Source organism: Carlito syrichta, unplaced genomic scaffold (assembly GCF_000164805.1).
Source record: "Carlito syrichta isolate Samal-C Ts95f unplaced genomic scaffold, Tarsius_syrichta-2.0.1 Scaffold303565, whole genome shotgun sequence".
NCBI lineage: Eukaryota > Metazoa > Chordata > Mammalia > Primates > Tarsiidae > Carlito > Carlito syrichta.
In genome coordinates this window covers 394195-411070 of record NW_007247661.1, presented here as the reverse complement: position 1 = coordinate 411070, position 16876 = coordinate 394195, and positions in this window count along the sequence as shown.

Below are 16876 nucleotides of genomic sequence, written 5' to 3'. Positions count from 1 at the left end.
GGAAGGTTGAGGCGGAAAGGATCGCCGGAGCCCAGCAGGTCGAGGCTGCGGTGGCCGGGAGCGGCCACTGCACTCCAGTCTGGGCGACAGAGTGAGACTCCAACTCAAAAAAAAAAGAAGAAAAGAAGAAAAAAGGAGTAACTCCCCTGTGGATCTGCCCTTTGGGACTGGGGCATCCAACCATCAAGTTGAAAGTGTCCACAGGCGCCAGTGAACTTGAGCTCCATCCAGGCTAGTTTCAATCCGAGGAGCTTTTGGGCAGGGGTGGTGCCTGAAGTCTGGTGGGTGGCAGGATTATAGTTCCGGGCTGTCCATCCAACTGGAATCAAGACTCTAGACAGTGACAGGGGCAGGGGATTTGGCAAGAGTGGAAAGATGATAAGGGTCCTGCTGACAGGTGCTGAGGGGAGGGTTCCAGTTTGCTGGACTAGTAAACCTTCAGCTTGACTCACAAGACCATGAAGATCCTGCACACATACTCTCCTGCCGCCTTCATTGCCTCTCCCACCTTCTGCCCTGTCTCCCACTATGCTGAGCCTCTTTCCCTTTCTATAACATACCCTGTGTGCTCTCGCAGTTCAGTCTTCTGCCTGGAGACCATGCTTCCTGGCGCCCTTTCTTTATCTGGATAAACCCTACTTGTCCTTCAAGTGTCCAACAAGACCTTCCAGGAAGCCTTCCCTGACCTCCCAAGACTGGGTTAGGTGACCCTCCTGCATTCTCCCAGAGTAGCATGTGTTGGAAGGATTCTCTAATGACTGATACTCTAAAACCAATGGCTGCTATTAATATGATTCTTCCCTGAGAACACCTGAACACCTAGGCCTGAGCCTTTACCATACCTCTGGCTTCTGGCACATTGCAGACTATACAATAGGTGCTTGATCAGTGTTTGTTGACATAATAAAACCCTCGGCTACACAACTGGGTAAACATGGATGTCACAGTCTGGGGAAGGGGCAGAGGAAGGGGGTGGCCATGATTCTCCTGCAACATCCCAGAGACTGGCCCACAAAACCAACACAGATCTCTCTCTGCCAAGGGTTGGACCTAAGCCATTCTCTATGTTGGTGCTTGTGCTCAGGACTGTGTAAGCAACAGGGAGAAATCAAACTGCTGACTGGAGACCCTCAGAGCCTGCAACCAAGGCGGGTCAGGGCGGACAGGGACTGTCAAATGGGCAGGACTGCTGTTCACAGTGTGATTTCACCACTTCTTCATGGAAGAGACAATGAGTTTATAGAATGAACATGGAATTTGGGGTCAGATTCACCTGCATTCAAATGCCTATTCTGTAGCCCAAAGCTATGGGGCAGAGGTTAAGGGCAGAATCTCTGGGGCAAGACTTCCTGGATTAGACTCCCAGTGGATTTTTCTCTACTTCCTGCCTGTGTGACATTAGACATGTTATGTAACATCTCTGTGCCTTTGTTTTCTCATCTGCAAAATGGAGATGATAGTAGTTCCTGTTTCACAGAGCTATTTTGAGGATTGAAGAGTAAATAATTGTGAAATACTAAGAACAGGGCTTGGTGAGTAGTAAGTACTATAGATAGGATCACCTGATCCTTCTGAGTCTCAATTTTCTCATCAGAAAAAAAATGGATGTATGTAGAACACTTGGTACTGTGTCTCACATGGCGCACTCCCGGTAATTTTTAGTATTATTATTTCTTCTCTGGTAAGTGGAAGATACTTTCTTGGGATGAATTCAGTTGGTTAATAGAAACCTTCCTGTGGATATTTCTGTCTCTACCGATGATTTGGGGAGAAAGGGGGCTGTTTCTATGTGGTTCAGGGCCAGCCACTTCTCTTGAGCCTTGCCTTCTTTCCCTAATGCTCTGAACATCTTCTTCGTGAGCCCCCAAACTCCAGTGCATACCCATTGCTCTGGCAGATGATCAAAGGAGGGTGCATTCATTTCCTAGGACTGCCATGACAAAATACCACAAACTTGGTAGCCTAAAACAGCAGAAATTGATTCTTTCACGATTTGGGAGCCAGAAGTGTGAAATCAAGATATCAGCAGGGCTGTGCTCTCTCTTGGGCTTCAATGGAGTCTCCTCCCTTGCCTTGCTCAGTTCCTGGCTCCAGTCTTGCTTGGCTTCCGGCACTATAACTCCAATCTCTGTTTTTGTCACCACACAACTGTGGTGTATCTGTCCCAATCTCTCTCTTCCTTATTCTTACAAGTACACCTGTTATTGGATTGGATTTAGGATTCACCCTAAAATTCTGGATAATCTCATCTTGAGATCCTTAACTTTATTAATCTGCAAAGACACTTTTTCCAATTAGGTTCACATTCTCAGGGACTGGGGATAGGATGTGGGCACATCTTTGGGGGTCGACTATTCAACCCACTATAAACAGTAACAAGGCCCTAATTGAGTCTCAGTAGAATAGATCCCTTTACTTTGTTTGGACCCACTTATACCTTTTCCCCGAACACTTGTACCAGCCTTGTCCATTTCCCTTAGATGAGATGGTCACAGCTAGAGGGACAAGCAACACATCGTGACCAACCAATCTGCTCCTTCCTGGGTTTTGCTTTGGCCCACATCCACACCTGTTTCCTGCCTCAGGATTCGCTGTGGACAGTATGTTGGATACTTGACCTCATGCTCATGTGAAAGTTTATTCTGCTTGCCCTCCCAGCTGCCTTGCAGACATCCAAGAGAGTCAGGTATCACCCAAGACCTGGCAGTGCCAGCCTGCTCTGCCTGGCTCTTCACCAGGGCTTCCGTGGTCATACATCAGGTTTCATAGATGGCACCAAACCAGGAGACCCTGGTGAACTGGAACAAGTAGATAGAGGTAGTGGATCTGGGTCAGAGCAGGAATTATACTTGCAGTTGGACCAGGCACATAGGTTCAGAGAAGGAATCTGGGTCAAAGGTTTGGCAGACTGGCAAGAAACATGAGGCCTGGTGCACACATTAAAATGGAGACCAGCTTTCTATTTGCACAAGCCATTTGTTGGTTCTTGTAAGTCTGATTGGGGTGGGATAATGTGGCATATCATGGACAAGGGCCAGCTAAATTTAACATACATTTATTGAGGATTCAATATATGCCTTACCTAGGGATACAAAAGTGAAACAATCTCTGTCTTCACGTAGATGTAAGTATAGCAAAGGAAGCATACACAGAAAGAACTGTCATAAAATGTGATCACTCTATGTGCTCAGTGTCACAAGAGGCCCAAGGAAAGAGTGACTCATTCTGCCTTGGACTAAGGAATGGGCCATGATGGGGGCACACAGGAGGTTACATTTGAGCTGGATCCTAAAGAATTCACGAAGGGAAGAGTGGGAAGAACAGCCCAGGAAACTTGTCCAGCAGACCAAGTGGGTGCCCCTTATTCCTCCCTCTTTGGGGCTGATCTCATTCATAGCCTAGACCTTTGTTCGATAACTCTTTTTTTTTATCAGCAGTATAAAGGCAGATATTAAACATGTCCTACAAATGAATCATGACCCAGGGAAACAGCCAACCAAAAAAGGACTCCATTTGTAAGGAACTGGTTTGGTGGGTACTAACTGAATATCAAGGACCTCACAATGAGTAGAGTACTACTAGGTTCATGCAATTATTCATGTATTATTAAACTTTAGGTTGTCAGCATGCTTTGATGATTCATCCTATTGAGAATATAATGTAGCCTATTTAGGTATATTTCTTATTTTTAAATGTTTTTCATTTATTTTACATATAATATTGGTGTGTATCAAAACCCAAGAAGACATTTACGGTCTCAATCTCTGGTAAAGGTAAGAATACTACTGCTCATTATTTCCAGTTTCATATTTTTTCAGTACTTAATGAATATCTGTTTGAACTTTCTTGGATATGTCTTCTAATCCCAAACCTTTATAATTAGTAGAGATGTTTTTAAATTTGAAAATGGTGCATCTCCATGGAGTATTAATTTTATCAGTTATTATTAGGTTGCATTTAAGTAATCAAACTCTGTAAGGTCTAAATATCAGGTTGAAATGTACCCTAATGTTAAAATAAACATAAATATGTTACTCAGCATTTTACATATATAACATGTATGTCAGCATTGACTATAAAATTCAAATAGTTTCTCGAATCAAAACAATAGACTTCACTAGATAAGAGAAAGAAATAAAGGAAATCCAAATTGGAAAGAAAGTAGTCAAATTTCCTTATTTGCAGACAACATAATCATATATTTTGAAAAACCTAAAGACTCATCAAGAAACTGTTAGAACTGAAAAGCAAATTTAAAGTAAAATAGTGGCATTTCTATATGCCAATAGCAAACAATAGAAAAAGAAATTAAGAAAGCAATTCCATTTACAATGGTTACACCAAAAAAATACCTAAGGTTAAATTTAACAAAAAAGTGAAAGGTTTCTACAAAGAAAACAATTAAAACACTGATGAAATAAATTGAAGGCAACACACACAAAAATGGAAAGCTATCTCATGTTCATGGATGGGAAGAATTAATATTGTTAAAATGACCATATTACCCAAAGCAATCTATAGATCCAATGCAATCTCTATCAAAATACCAATGATATTCTTCACTGAAATAGAAGAAACCATTCTAAAACTCAAATGGAACCCCAAAGATTTCAGATAGTTAAGGAAATTCTGAACAAAAACAACAAAGCTGGAGGCAGCACACTACCTGACTTCAAAACATACTATAAAATTATAGTGATCAAAGAAGCATGGTACTGGTACAAAAACAGACACATAGACCAATGGAACAGACTAGCAAACCCAGAAATAAATCCATGCATTTACCACCAATTCATTTTTGACAAAGGTATTCAAAACGTAATTGGGGAAATTACTGTCTCTTCAATAAATGGTGCTGGGAAAATGGAATATCCATATGCCAAGGAATAAAGTTAGACCTCTCTCTCACCATATACAAAAATCAAATCAAAATGAAATAAAAATTTAGATATAAAACCTGAAAGTATGAAACTACCAGAAGAAAACACTGGGTAAGTGTTTCAGGACATTGGCCAAGGCAAAGGTTTTTTGAGTAAGTCCTCAAATGCACAAACAACAAAAGCAAAAATTGACAAATAAGATTGCATTAAGTTAAAGGCTTCTGCACAGAAAAGGAAATGATCAAGACAGTGAAGTTATAATTTATAGAATGGGAGATTTATAAAATACCCATTCTACAAGGGATTACTAACCAGAACATGTAAGGAACTCAAACAATTCAATAGCGAAAACAAAAACAAATGAACAAACAAGCAAACAAAACCAACAAAAAACCTCAAATAATTTGATTTTAAAATGGGCAAAAGATCTGAATAGTATTTCTCAAAAGAAGACATAGAAATAAATGCCCAAGAGGTATATGAAAAAATACCTTGCACCACTCACCATCAGAAAAATGTGAATCAAAACCATGATGAGACATCAATTAAAATGATTATTATCAGAAAAATAAAAAATAGCAAATACTGGCAAGGATGCAGAGAAAAGAGAATGCTTGTACACGATCAGTAGGAATGTCAATGAAGACCACAACTATGAAAAGCAACATGGAGGTTTCTCAGAACACTAAAAATAGGACTAGCATATGACCCAGCATTCCCCCTTCTGGGTGTATATCCAAAAGAAAGAAAATCATTATATGAAAGAGAGATACACACTCTCATGTTTATTGCAAAATTATTCACAACAGCTAAGATATGGAATCAACCTCAGTGTCCATCAACTGATGAACATACAAAGAAAATATGATATACATACACACAGCCCTGTGCTTGCTGCTTCCACACATCTAGATGGATAAGGAATGGTAGAAGAGCAAATCTGCAGCAAGGCAACAATAGTCCAGTCCTTCACCTCAGCTCCTGTAGCTAGCATGCATAATTCATGGTAAGTCAAGTCCTCACAAGAGTTTACCGCTGAGCAGTGTAATTATTTCAAGCTGCAAACATTTCTCTTCCCCCTGAAAGGCAGGGGAACTTACCGAACTTCTGATAGAAGGAGCATCTGTGGCTGGCACTGCTTTCCCCCCACAAGACAATATTACCAGGCAGCTCCAGGAGAATTAGAAGCATGTCTTTCCTCCAGTATTTGCCTGATCTCATAGAATAGCAAATGGAAACATAAACAGCCCAGACTGCATGTATAAAAGCAGATGCAAGACTCCATACGTGTAGGTTCAACTTTTCAGCAAACGAAACACAAAGCACTCTTTACAAGTAAGACTAGGACTAAGAAGTGATGAGTCAGTCCATCAGGGTTGGATGTGAGGCACGGATGAAGGTCAGTAAAGGACAACAGGTCAGGGCGAAAACAAGCGCAGGAGACACAGATAAGAAGGAAGGCAGCAACATTTCAGGTTACAACAGCATATGTCATCAAGAAGGGAACAACGACCAATGACCGTATTGGCGGTCTGTTTCTCACTCACAAGGCCTGTGCTGGGTGCCCTGAATATTCTGGGCCCAATCTGAGCACAGCACTGTCATTACCTCACGTGATCCCTCGTTTGCAGGTGAGGATAGTGATGCTCTGTAAGATGCAGTAAACACCAGACAGAGTTAGAACTCAAGCACCAAGTTTTCCCTGATGCCCGAGTCCACGTTCTCTTTCAATATCCATTATAATGGTCCCACACAGTGGTTCTAGTGGGTATTAGTCATAGTTCATCATATTAAATAAACAGAATGAACTTTGTGCATAAACTGAGCACAGTTGGTTTCTCAGTGTGGTTTCAATTCTTCTCAAGTTATTTTTTTTTAAATTACCTGTGTAAAATTCAAAGAAATTCTATCATGCAGATTCTGTTAAGATGGAGCCACTTCAAGCAGAGGAATGCAGCTGATGTTTGCATTCAAGGTTCTGATGTCCAGAGGGGCCAGCTTTATTAAAGAGCGTAGCCCCTTTATTGAAAGGGGTGGGAGAGGTCTATTTTTGCTCAATTTGCATCAGTTGGGAAGGTGTGGTCTCTCCACACCTTCCCACGACTCCATCATGAGATTGCTGTCTAGTGGAAGGTAGGATGGACTAGGTTTCTAAACAAGTGCATGGACACATTGGTTGATGATATCCCCAGAGTGATTAAGGAAATTCCTGGAATGCTTGTTGCCAACTGGCAACTCGACTCGAGACAACTGGAATGGGGGAAAAAGAAAATCTGATGAAGGAAAATGAATAGAAGAGAAGAAAGAGCACTGAAGGAAGGCCACAGTAGCAGTTTCCGTGCCGTGAGGTCCACACACTCAACAGAGCACCTACTCATGGGCAGATAGAGCTGAGATGACTTGGTGGCTGGGTTGGTGTTCAAAACCTCCAGCCAAGCCGGCCCTTATTCTGTTGCATTCACTTTGGAGTTCCCACAACTGTGACTCAGACCTGGTGTTTTCCGGGGTGGAAGGGGGTAAGCAAATTATTAAGTCAGAAGGGAAAAACAGGATAACTGGCAACCATTCTACCTGCAGTCCCAGAGAAGAGGATCCTGCCTGCCCTGCCCTGCCTTCCTCATTGACTCATGCTGTCGTTGTCACAGTGCCTCTGACTCATCCAGCCTGGGAGCCCAAGAAGCAACTCTGACACTGAACAACGCCTTTGCACAGCATTTTGGGTCCCCAACACTGGGAAATCTCAGTCCCAGAGTCTTTTTAGAGCCCCTGTCCCTGCTCCATCCAGCTGCCACTGCTTTGGGTCAGGCCCTCAGCCTCTCTCATTTGGACCAGTTAAAGCCTCCCAAATGGTCCTCCTGCCTCCAGTCTACCCAGACAGTCCATCCTCTGAGCTTCTACCTGTGTGACCTTCCTGAGAGATAAATCAATCCTGTCACTGTTTTGCTTCTGAATGCCAGAGTAGAGTTCTCAACTTGGCAAGAATTCAGGGGCAAAATTGCACATTTATGCCCTGTGGCAAGGACTGTCAGAAATGAACACCTCCATGTGTTCCAGCTTCCTTTTCAATCAGGTGGAGCACGTGACAAGTTTTATCAGTTCAGTGTGGTAACGTGGCACATTTCATGCTCATCAGAACCTTGGAGCTAAAACCTTGTCTGACTCCTGGGTCTGGACCCCTTGCACAGTGCTTTGTGTGTGGCGACCATTCAGTTAACCAATGAGTATTGAATTAAAACTAGACAAGTTTTACAGACTCACACCCGTAATCCCAGCACTTTGGGAGGCTGAGGCAAGAGTTGGAGACCAGCCTGGGTAGCATAGTGAGATCTCATCTCTGCAAAAAAAAAAAAAAACATCTAGAAAAGGCTAGACAGTTTGATGTCTGTGAGTAGTTTTCTGCCCTGAAATAAGCTGAGCTCAAAGGACATGGCCTCTGGGGAGTTACTTGAGAAAGAAGAAGTATAGCAGCAGGGGACCCAGGTTCTCACCCTGGTCCCATGGACCCTGTAGGGGCTAGTCTAGTATAGCTAGACTAGTTAACCTGACCCTTGACACTGGCTGTCTCCCAAATCTGCAGGCATAGCTGGCACTTTTTGCTAGTCACCAAAGGATGGCAAGGGTCAAAAGAGAAAAGAACCTCCCTTTTGGCCAGCAGCACTGACCAGGTGACTACCAGGGAAAAGCAAGAAATACAGACCGGCGTGGTGATGTTGGTGGTTGAGGGACCCAGAGACTTGGCAATTGCCGTGTTGGAGCGCTTGTACTCTCCCGGCCTTGTACTCTGGGCCAGTTACTGAAATCGTCTAGACCTTCACTTGTAAAATAAATCCTATAGTTAGGATTAATCAGGGTCTCATTACCAAGTTCTTGGCACATATTCCAGGACTGAATTCTATATGGTAGTGGAGCAAATTGCCAGTCAAGCAGTGTTTCTCACACTGGGGGACAGACATCATAAAACCTTAATTTGGTAAATCATAACAAAGCTGTTCAGATCACTTCCTCATTTCTCCTTTAGATTAAAAAGCCTCACCTTTCCCATATGTTCCACATACTGTTCAGTTTCTGCCCTCAGACTGTCTGAGTACAGAGAGCTCTTTGGCTACACACATGATTAAACGAATTAGGAGATTTCCTGGCCTGATGTGCAGTTTTCCGGTGTGGACCCAGGTGCCACGGCTCCCCTCTCCTGCAGCTAAGACAGGCAGACAGTCATCAATGACCACAGTGTCCTAACCCTGAGCTGTGGAGCTCACCTCACAATCCCTCAGTCCATTGGAGCTGGTACTCAAAATGAAATTATTTATCATCCTAGGTTTTAGTTGTGTAAAGTCAGGAATAGAATGCACAAAGTGCCCTAAATCCTGTATGTGTCTCTTAGTCATGTATTTCTAAATGAAAGATGGTTGCCTGTGTCACAGGATTTGTTTTCTTTCCTTTTATTTTAACTTTTTTCCTTCTAAGCATTTAAGGCAGAATACAGAATTCAACAAATATTTCTCAGTTAACTATTCATCAAGCTATAAATGTTTGTCCTCAGTGGTTATACAAAGATGCAATGTGCAATGTTTTGGTCAATCACTAGGTGGCATGTAATCGAGACACGGTGAACTATCCAGAGCTTAAAAAAAAAAAAAAACACCACAGTTCTCCATTTTGGCTGCCATTGTGTGGTGGGCGTGTTGGAGTTAATCCATTGCCATCTGTCTTTATTTTGCTAACTTACTCAGTCGGACGCCACACAATTGAGTTCTGCAAATGTCGGTTCTCCAGTGCAGCAATTACCGAGTCTCTTTCTAAACAATATCACTGCACAGCATTCTTCCTGCCTTGCCTAGAGCTTGAAGCATTCGGGCTCATTTTGACTTGCTTTGCTTAAAGGGCTTGTCATCTTCAAAGATGAAAGAGAAATGGTCTGAACACAAAGCCACAACAAGGCATGACTTCTTTTTCCAAACTGAGAACATGACCGTCGACATGTTCCTATTACATAAAAACCCCAGGCAGCATAGTTGAGGACGTGGGCTGATGCATGTGCAGCCTAGGGAGCCACCGCCACCTTCCCCTGGGTGCAGGAACTCAGAGTGCATTTTGTTGTCAGTGATGATGGTGCTGTTTTAATATCTGAGGGACTAGTGGGAAGGGTGGAGAATGGGCACATGGAGGGAATAGGAGAAGCAAAAAGAAAGGGAGGAATAGGGAGTGAGCTGATATTTGCAGGACCTACCTTCTACTGCTTTTCAGAAGAGGGATGTATTAGTAATCTCAATGACCTAAAAATGGCGCCAGTTCTTCCACTGTTTGCTCATTCATTCATTCATTCATTCATTCATGTGCATTGAAGACCTGCTCTGTGTCAGGCACTGTATGAGATGCTCCAGATACAGGTGGGATCAATTCATCAAGAGTCATTGCCCACTTGGAACTTACAGTTTAGGGGGAGACAGATTCTGATCAAGTAAACACAAGCATGATGGCTATTGTGAAAGAGACACACAGGGTTTTACACAAGCTCAGAGTTGCTGCCCTCACCTCGTATGAGGGTCGGGAAATATCTCTGAGGTAGGTGAATGTGAAGGGGGTTTTCAGAGGATCATTCTACTTTGATGTACTCCCACATGCTAAATACTCTCCTTTGCCATTAGGAAGTGTTAGATTCATGTCTGGTGATCAACTAGCAAGTGTTTACTGAGCGTGGAGTGAGGAAGGTCTAGCAGACTGAGAATCACAGTAAGAACACAGTCCGATCCCTGGTGAAAAGGCGAGAGCTTCTCTTCCCAAGCCTAGATCTCAGCCCTTCCCTGCTGTTTGCCAACCTCTCTGCTATGGTTGTTTCTCTTACAACCCACTTCCTCCTTCACCCTTTGCTTTTGCCTTTATTTCCCCAACAAAATGATACTAAGGTCTCCTTCTATTTTTTATCTTTCTTTAAGTCCATTTTGCTCAAAGTTTTCAATGGCTGATAAACCAACAGAAGATAACACATTAGTTTTATGTCACTATCTAGAGTAGTTATTCAGGATCAATTCACTATTTAAAATTTGGAAAATATGAGGCAATTTGAGGAGAAAAGAAGAAGGAACAAGAAAAAAAAAAAGAAATCTCCTACCATGTTTATCTATCTTCTCTGGTGCATTATTGCCCCTCAGTTGAGACTTCTGCTTTCAGGGTTTCAACCGTGGAGTAGTGAGAGCCCATCTCCTGATGCATTAGCACAAGATTCAAGCAAAGGCAAACCTACTAACTCACAGTTTTTGGGAACAGTAAGTGCTCCGATTTTCATTATAGGTGCTGGGATAGGTGGGTAGTATAGAGGTTTAATGTGATCTCACTACTTACCTGTGCTTTTGTGAGCAACCAAGTCTATTTGTAATTAAATGTCTGCGATCTGAGTCCTTTAAAGTCATAACCTGAGAGAACTGCACCACCAGGTAGTTTGAAGACCAGCCTCGGCCATGACAGTAACAGTGGGAGACTTTGCTTTGCTTTATTTTGGTCTTAACTCATTGCTCCCTGAGGCTGAACTGGGGAGGGCAGGTAGCTGTCCTTTGTGACAGTGGAATGCTCCTGCAGGAAGCCATACTCTACCCCAAAGCTCAGGTGGACTGGGCCATCCAGGGAGTGCCTTGAGAGTAGGGCTGGGTACCCTCTTCTTCCCACTTTTCAGGTGAATCTGGTGGGGTGGGGTGTGGAGGACAAGTGAGACTACCAAGGGAAAAAGAAATATTGCCCAAGCTGTGGCAGACACCAGAGGGCCAGGCGCCACGCAGCAGCCACTGTTGCCATGGAAACTTCTGAGGTGGCTGCTGAAGGCCACAGGAGCATCTCTGGCAACGTTCTTCCAGTTTTGACCTCTCATTACATCTGACGTCACTGACCAAACTCATTCTTAAGACTTCCTTCCTCGGCTTATGTGACACGAACCCCTCTTGTTTCTGTCCCGGTCACCCTGAGTGAACTTTGTCAGCCTCCTTTGCAGGCGCTGGCTTCACTCCCTCTTCATTCACTCATTAACTATGGTTATAAAAAAGCCTTGGTCTCCAAACCCTGGCTTGCTTTCTTCTCTCTTTTTTGAGATGTGCCTTCATTTTCTTGGTTTGAGCTACGAGTTGTCTAAAGAAGGCATAGCTGGAATTCAGCAAGGGTAGGGAGAAAATGAGTGTTTGTTGGTTTGTTGAGTGCTTCCTGTGTGCCTGTGGCCCTCAGGGGGTTCATGTGGTACTGCAGTTTATCCCCAAAATAACCCTGCAAGGGGGGATGGGCCACTATCCTTTGTCTTTTTGTACATGACGCTCTCTTGTCTGAAATTCTTTCTTCTTTCTTCCTCTCATCTTCAGATTTCTACTCCTTTTCGGAACCCAGTTCAGTGACCATTTCCTCTAAGACCTCTCCCAGAACTCCTCAGGTCCCGTTAATCCTTTCGTCTGAATTCCACGGCACTAATGTCATCCCACTGTTAGATCATTTACCACATTATACCACACAGCGTGGTTTACAAATCTCCCTACCATCCCCCCAAAGTTATCGTTGGGGTGCCAGAGGACCATGTGAGGTCTTATCTGTCTTGATGTCCTAACGTCTATCGGTGCCTAACACACAGGCAGGTGCTTAAGAAATATTCCTTTACCGTTTAATAGCTGACCCTTGTGAGCTTGGTGCACTATCTTGGGCAGTCCTCAAAATAACCTTCTGAGGCTGGTCGAGGGCCAACAAGGACAGTGAGGTGGAGAGAAGTTAAAGAAATTGCCAAGAACCCCACAGATGGATTTGGGACATGAATCAGAGCAGACTGAATCGCAAGCCTACACTCTGCTGCATAGCCACCCTCCCCCTGTCCCCTACAGCTGCTGCCCACCAGCTAACAGACACGAGCTCTCAACACAGGCATTCACACACCCAGTGCTGAATTGAGGAACACATGATAAATCCGCTCTGCGAGTCTTTCCCGCAGTTCAGCTTTCATTCCCACTCACTCCCCCTCTGCCTTGGCTACTCCCTTTTAGCTCCACAAGTGCCCCTGGGGCCCCTACCTCCCTTGTCTCATGCTGACTACCTGGGCAGCTTCTTTAGTCCACAGCCCCCTTTTCCTCTCACGCCTCCTTCCCCAAACACACATCTAAGCATTCATTTTCTCAGGGGTGTTGGGTCCACACTCAAGGATTGAGTTTGGCTTCTGACTCACTGTGAAGTGGAATCTAAACCCTTGAGGCTGTCATTTCCTTACACGCATTCAGCATTTTAAACCAATGCAATGTTGTTTACTGCCCCTGGCCCCAGATTTGCCTGAGTCACCTCCAGATCGTCACTGGAGCCATCCTTCTGTATTTGCACACCTGTCATACACCAGGAACTGAGCTGGGTTCTGGGAATACAGAGATTCAAGCTTCACTCTCTGATGCTCATCGGTGAGATGCCCAAAGGAGCAATCACAAGACCCTGTAAGTGCAGCAGGCGACTCGGAGAAACCAGGTTGCTATGGAAGCACCCAGGATGCCTAGCTTCCCCGTCTTCAATAATCTCACCCCTCAGCTCTCTTCCTGTCTAATCCCGCTCCCCTTTCCTGGGGGCTTTCTATGCCTGACCCTTCAGTCACTCCTCTTATATGCCTCCTCCTCATTTTTGCAGTCAAAGTGTTAAACACTTACCTGTGACTGTTGATTTGTTCATCTGCAAAAACATATTTTCTTGAACTTTGCCTCCTCAATTGGTGAACTGTGATGAAGAAGGAGAGGATAAAAGAATGCCAGTTGAAAGGAAGATGGTGCCCCTGCTCCAGGAGACTGCAGCCCACTGAACTATCCTATCTGTGAGGAGGTCTCTGCTCTCCTTGAAGTCCTGAGAGCGGGTGCTGGGTGCTGGGCTGCAGATGTTCTGCTTGCCTAGTGCTGTCTGCCATTCTAAGGATCACTGTGCAAGAGAAAGGCGCAGCTTTTATTGGTCTCCGTCCTAGCTATCCATTTTGGTGGTGGCTGGTTGTGTTCGAAGAGAAAGGGTTACATGCCACTCAAGCCTGATCTACTAGACTTCTGAAGTCTAAACAGCTTTGTGTGGGGCCCCCTAAAAGAGCAGATCACAAAGATGGGATGTTATGTCCACAGAGCTGAGGTGACCGCAGAGCACAGGGGACACAGCCTCGAACTCTCAGAGACACGAGAGGAGGCTTGGACTCTGAAAGGAGGACTGAGGTCCCCTAGAGGCACTCAGCTGAGCAAGCAGAATCTGGCCCTTGGGCCTGTCGGTCTCACTCATGTTTCGGGCATAGGCGCCTGGGGAATATCTGCATGCAGTCCAGTCATGGCTCTGTAATGGCTGACCAGCTGATGAGTAACGGGCTCCACAGAAGACGATCCCAGGAAAAACAGGGCAGCTGGCAAGGCCTACCCAGCTGAGCCCGTAATCCCCACCATCTTGCCAGGCAATCCCTGTTATCCCAGCACCTGGATCCAAAGTTACTTTGTTGACGTGTTTCCTCACATCTCTTCCTCTCTCCCTCCTTGGTTCAAATTCTGCATTTGTCACTTTCTGCCCTGAATGACAACACTCAGTATTATCTGATCCAGCCCAGCCTCTGTGCTTCAGGTCCAGTACAGAGGCTGTTTCTCTCTGGCTCCAAGCCCTTTTCACTCCAGACTTCCCAAGTCACCTTTCTCCATGAAGTCACCTCCCCTTTGAACCACCCTATCTGTGAGGAGGTCTCCGCTCTCCTTGAACTGGAGAGCGGGTGCTGGGCGCTGGGCTACAGATGGTCTGCTTGCCTAGAGTGCTGTCTGCCATTCTAAGGGCTTGTCAGATTTGGGCAGCATCTCCTGCTGGCTGCAACTCTCTTGCCACAAGCAATTTCATTTGATGTCAGCAGTTTCGTAGGCTGAGGCAGCAGTAAAGATAAGAGAAGTGTAGAAAGAAGAGAACATGCCACAAGCCACTAAACTCAAAATAGATCTGGGGCAGAGATGTAGAGATTTGGTAAAGGTCCAGAAATCTACATGCTGGATGTAAGTTTACCTGTATGTTAAGCCAAGCAAACAGATTCCCCATCTCCTTGACAACCAGAATACAAACACGTCATGCCTTAATTATCCTCCATCCTTGCCAAAGCCAGTGCATAATTAGTGGGGAGAATATAGGTACCAAATGAAAGGGTTCACATCTCTCTCGAACAATGTTTATCCCTCAGTGCTCTCCGTCAGGGAGTCTACCCACTCACCTCCATTCACATCTCCCTTGTCTCATTCATCAGCCATGCCTTTCACTGGCCAACAGGAAGCTTATGTAGCCTTGTCCCTCCCTGCCGATCAACACGATTTAGGGACTGAGAAGGAAATTTGCTAGGAAGGTTTTTCTGGAAAGTTTTATTTATGGAGACACACCTAGGTGGCCATAGACACTAAGAAAGAGCCCCATCTTTGTGTGAGGGCAAGGGCCATGTTGCCACCATGTTGGACCAGGAGGATCTTTCTTCCTCCTGACAGACCCACACTCCTGTTTGTTCTTTAAGCATGTGACACAAACCACAACAGTTATAGAGGGTGTGGTATGAGCTGAGCCCAGGGATTTGCCTAATAGGCAGTGGGATTGCAGGAGTACAGTCTCCTGAGACAACAAGCAACCAAAATAAAAAAGCCAGTCCTGGGAAGATAGAATCGCAGCCTTTAAGTCTGGAATGTTCCTTTCCCTATGACTGCCCTCACCACAGCCCAGGGCCAGCGGGGTGGACTGTCAGCGTGGGAGGATCATGTCCCAATGCCCTCGGTGGGACAGAGGCTGCAGTCAGAGCAAGTTGTCACGCTGAGCCCCCACGCCCACCCCGGCCCTGTACCCACAGGGTGGAGCCTTCCCGGAGGTGGAGGACAAAAGGATAGGTGTCAAGTGTATGAGACGGAGAGAATGAGCAGCAGGGCAGGGGCCCTGGTTCTTCAAAGCGAGCATGAAACAAGATGGAAGAATTAAAGTAAATTGCCTCCCGCTACCCCCGGCCCCCAGTCAGCACACCAGGTCTTTTCAAGCTAAGCCTGTAAATTGGGTGAAGAAGACAAGGAACTCATGCACACAGGCATGTGCACATGGGGTATGTGTGCCAACCCGTGTGGATCTGTGTGTGTACTGGTGGAAACCCATGTGATGCCGCAAACAATACAAACACTACACATATTAGTGTAACCACAGAACAATTGCCAACCCAAGCTCTGATGGGAAAAGGCTTTATTTTCCAGGAGCTGACAGGCACCCTATTCTTATTCCATTTCATCCTTGGAAATCACTTAGCACAGTTGAGGGCAAGGAAGAGGGTAAAGAAATGAGATGGGATGAGACAAAGGAGAATAGAATGTCCACCGATCGTCACAACCAACATCCTGATGGGGAGGTCATTTTGTATGGAAAAATGGGATCCATTAGGTGTAAGTTGAGACTGATCCCTGGCGGCCTTCCCAGAAAGCATTCTTGTGAGTCTTGTGAGAAGCGGGAACCAGAGAGAGAGAGGCTAGCTGTGTGGAATCCCTCCAGCCCTGCCAGGGGTGGCCTAGTGTGAGGTGCAGGTAGGAGTCCTTGACAGGAATGCATTTCTTGGAAATGGTGGATTTATGGCAGCTAATTGCATAATAGAAGCTGGCCTGAACAGAGTGCTTGTGCAATTACTAGAACTCTGTACTGTTACTGTTAATTTACACAACAAACACTTTATACCTACTTATTGAGAATGTCTAACCTCTACTGAAGGTCAAGTACTGTTCTGTGTTCTTTATATCTTCTAGTTTAATCTGTGTAAGAGTCCTACTGCTATTACCATTCTCATGTTACAGAGGAGGAAACTGAGGTATAGTGAGTGAGCTTAAGTAACTTCCCTAAAGTCTCTCACTATCTGCAAAAGCCGGTATTAGAACATAGAAAGTTTTACTCCAAATCCCACACTTTTAGCCACTAAACACATCTGCTTCCTAAATTTACTTTTATATGAAACTAGTAGGACCCTAGCATTCGAAAGAGAGTGACAAAAATGG